General features: G+C 42.9%; 1 protein-coding gene across 2 annotated transcripts in view; it reads right to left on the bottom strand.

The window, feature by feature from the left end:
- Positions 1 to 4178, bottom strand: part of LOC103129142 (leucine-rich repeat and fibronectin type-III domain-containing protein 5) — an 86627-nt gene that overhangs the window by 80922 nt on the left and 1527 nt on the right. The gene's annotated exons all lie outside the window — the stretch shown is intronic.

Here is a 4178-nt window from a genome sequence, read left to right as displayed (position 1 = left end):
AACCCACACACACACACACACACAAACACACACACGACACACACACCTGCACACCTACACACACACACATACACACACACACACACACACACGGTCAGAGCAGCTCCCCCAAGCAGGGTTGAGCGTTCAGCTCCAAACCTGCGTGGCGTTTCTGACGAAGGGAATCTGTTGGCTTTAATTACAGATTCAGTCATGATCCCAACTGGTTCAGTCAGCCAGAGACTAATCCTGCCTCAGCCACAGTAAGCTACTTATTTAGAGTAACTTGATGGCACCAACACAATGTGGCTACACTAGTTTAGAGTGTTGGCATGGCAACAGCCAACACCCCAGAATAATAACATTCATCTATCACTGAATCTTATTTATTTTAGGACCTGAATGTGTGTTTCAGATAATATGCCTTTAAAACTTTAAGTGGATTAATTAATAAGTCATAAAAAATGAAAACGTCATAATCTGTGGCTTCTGACTTGGATTTTTATTTACAATAATAACTGATGAACATTTATCAATAATCTCCCTATATTTCTAATATTGTAATATTTCAGATGCCAGATCACTTTTCATAATGTTCTTTCATTTTATTAAAATACTTGTTTCATGTTTGTCTTTGAAAAGCAGAAATGATTTCACTGTGGGAAGGTTTTCTAAGAACGTTCCTGGAAAATCAGCTTACTGGAGCAGAGGAGGCAGAGAGACCTTCTGCATGGTTTCAGAGCATTTATTTTGAAAAACCTGTTTAGTTTGCATTTCTAAGAAACAAATCAAACAAGTTCTGCCTCAGTGTTAATTCTACTCCACTGGCTCTAATTATAAAAAATAGATACAAAGACAAAATGACTGCAGCCTTTTTTTGACATAAAGTCATTTCAATCTGGAAAGACTCAGACGGAGAAAAAGAAACAATTAAAAGATTTAATGACTGACAGTTCTTTAGCGCTGGTTTGAGCTGTGATTTGCTGTGAACTCTGCTGAACATCCTGGAAGCTGATTAGGGAAGCTCTCCTCCGGGGCCCGACACTGGTGGTGGAGGACGGGAAAGGTTGACGTCCTGGAGAGCCGAAGGATGTGGGTGGAGAAGGAGGTGGAGGGCTGAACACAGCTGGGAAGCGGCTGGCGGCCTGGGAGTGGATCCTTATATACAGAGCTGGATTGGTGATTGAGGACCGGCGCTGAGGTTGGAGACGAGCAGGACATCGATGGGCGAAAAATGAAGCTTTTAGCTTCATTTTAATAGTATTTCTGAGTGTCAGTGCTGTCAAATTGTTACATTTTAAATGAGAAGTTATAAAGTTTTATCTTGTGAATAAAAAGCAGAATCCATCCTGGAAGCAGAAGTGACTCAAACTGACATTGCAGAAAAACATTTGACCATATTTCCAACATAACTAACAAGCAGGCAAACAATAAAAATAACTTTTGTGGATAACTCCCTTACATCTCATGCAGGTTTTTGCCCCAAAATGTCATTTTTCACAGGGAGGAGTGTTAAAACTGTTTTGACATTTTTATTCTTGTTGAAATTCTTAAAAATTTGAGAAATCTGTTCATTTCTATTTGTGTTATGTTGAAGAGAAAAGCTGTGGGGATTTCAGCAGCTCTGCTGTCGTGGTGGCATCCTGAGGAAACGCTGCTGCTCTCCACAATGACCCTCACACTCATGCATATGATTTCAGTCAGCTGCATGCTTCCTGCAGCCAGAGGAAACCCTCCCATCAGCTCCCTCTGTCTGGATAAACACAATTAGAAGTCCAGCATCTCCTCCGCTGGCAGACGGTTCAACAGAGGGAGGCTGAAAAGCTGCAGCGGTAACTTTAATGTGTTTTATTTGGGAGTTCATGTGATACTGTCTGTTTGGTGCCTGACAGTTTGGTGGCCAGTTTTCCTTCAGAAAGTCATCTTAAAAGAAAAATCTATATTTTCAAACGTCATTGAGCCAAAATGGCGTCCAGCATCAGCCTTTTGATGGACTCCTACATTAATCATTGCTCTCTACAGATCCAGTCACGTCCACTGTGTTTGCATCATGTGATCTGAGCCCCTCCTCCTCAGCATGTTGCCTTTCAGCCTGTTTCCCTCCTGATGGTCCGGTCAACCCGGTTCTACTGGAACCAGAACATCTGCTCCACCTCCAGCTGCTGTGGCTCTGAGTCAAACCAACCTGTTCCCCTCCTGGCCTGTGGGGGCGCTGCACCAAGAACCACTGAAGGAAACGACAGGAAACCTCTGAAGACTCTGAGAGCAACTTCCTTCTTCACCAGATGGAAACAAGATGGAGGATTTTAGCGGTTGGAGGATTTCTCTTTTGACCACAAACTAAGCTAAGCTAAGCTAGGCTAATGTGTTTTGGTTGTGAGCTTATGAGCTACTTTGTTGGCCTCTATCTAAAATCTTCCAAAAATACACTGATGTTTCCTGTAAAAAAGGAACCAAAAGCTCAGGCCAGATTTTGAAATGTGATGGAAAAGAAACGAAAATGTAGTTTGATTGTCCATCATCAAATCAACAGGAGTATCTTCAACTTGTGCCCAACTTTTTCACCACAAACTGAACGGCCCAAAAACCTGATCTGAGCCTCATCCATATGTGGAACTAAATTATATCTGACAGTTTCCAAAGCGTCTGCAGTTTGAACAGTCGCATCATATTTATCCGACTTTTGCATCATCAAGGTGAGACATGCGTCACAATTCAGCAGCAGAAGAATCCAGACGGTGGATCTGGAGGTAAACAACGAAAATGATTTCAATGAAGTGATGAAATCAGTCTGAGTCAGTGAACACATCACATCCCAACCCCACCACGCCTGGTCCGACTCCACATCCAAACAGAACCGGGTCAGAACCGGGTCAGAAGCTGCAGTCAGTGCTCCACTAAAGGCTGCTGCTGTTAGCTTTTAGCTGTTAGCTTTTAATCAGCTCCCTTCGTCTGCTGACCGTCTGCTGACCGTGTCTCTGACCAACTTTACATTCCGGCGGCCATATTTACAGCTGTAAGAAGATCAGTGTGGCAGCCATCTTTTCTGCTGTAAACAGCGCTGCGGCTACATTCTTCTTCTGCGGGTCGCTTTGGAACCATAAACCGTTCATAAAGAAAATTGATTGCAATCACATTTAATTCGTAGCCTGAACGACCACACAGAAAAAAACAAATCAGATTTCAGCAAAAAAATCTGAAGTGAGCCTGAAGCCCTGCTGTTAGCGCCTGTCAGCTCTTCTGTCCTGAGATCTGAAGCTGGAATTTGCTGACATTCATTCCTAACCTAATGACACAGCTATGCCTCCTGGCAGTCTTAAATATGAGACAATGAACACAACTAAAACCACCGGCTCCTCATTGAGCCACGCTCCTTTTCTAGAGCACAGGATGTATTTGCATAATGCCACCATATTCACAGGCCATTAGCACCAGCATGAGGGACTCGTGTGCACAAATTTATTGCCTTGATCAATCAGTGCAAACTACCGTTCCGGTGAAAACGGTGAAATTCCACCACGGCAGCGATGGAGCCTCGGAACAGACAGGAGAAGACTTTCTAGATGTCTGCAGATGTTCCAGTTAAAGACTTTTCAGATAAAATTATTCTGTTTTTACTGATGAGCTGCACATTAAAATGAAACAATGAAATAAATCCTCTGTGGGATTATGTCCTTACCAGTTTCCATAGTTCAGGTTTCCACAGCAAACTGTTAAAGCATATCTACAATTAGCAGTGCAAGGCTCTACTACAAATATGTTCTGGTTCTATGGCTTTGAGGCCTTCTGAGGGAAAAAAACAACAGAATAAAATATCTGAGCTTCTTCCACCAAAAACCCAATTCTGTCTCCAAGCTGGAGGTAAAATGTGCAGAATTAGACAAACATGAACTGATCCATCTTCAAAAAGACACAATCAGTGGCAGGCAGGGAGAAGATCCAGCAGCACGGAACACAACCTGCATGTGAAGCTCATGACTTCTGCAGCTTTCCACCTCATGAGCCCTGAACGCATCATCATTCCGTTTCTGCTCCATCAGGGCGTCTTACAGCAACCAAGTTTCTCCTGAGCAAATTCTGAAGCTCATCAAGTAAATGAGGATGAAAAACCAAAGACAGGAACCATTTAGTGATTCTTTGGTTTTACTGCGTTTTATCTAAATGATGCACAGGAATATCTGCTGCGAGTCCAGCTGAAT

This window comes from Poecilia formosa, unplaced genomic scaffold (assembly GCF_000485575.1).
Source record: "Poecilia formosa unplaced genomic scaffold, Poecilia_formosa-5.1.2 Scaffold519, whole genome shotgun sequence".
NCBI classification, from domain to species: Eukaryota; Metazoa; Chordata; class Actinopteri; order Cyprinodontiformes; family Poeciliidae; genus Poecilia; species Poecilia formosa.
The sequence above is the reverse complement of the archived record's forward strand: the minus strand, read 5'-3'. Positions and strand labels throughout refer to the sequence as shown.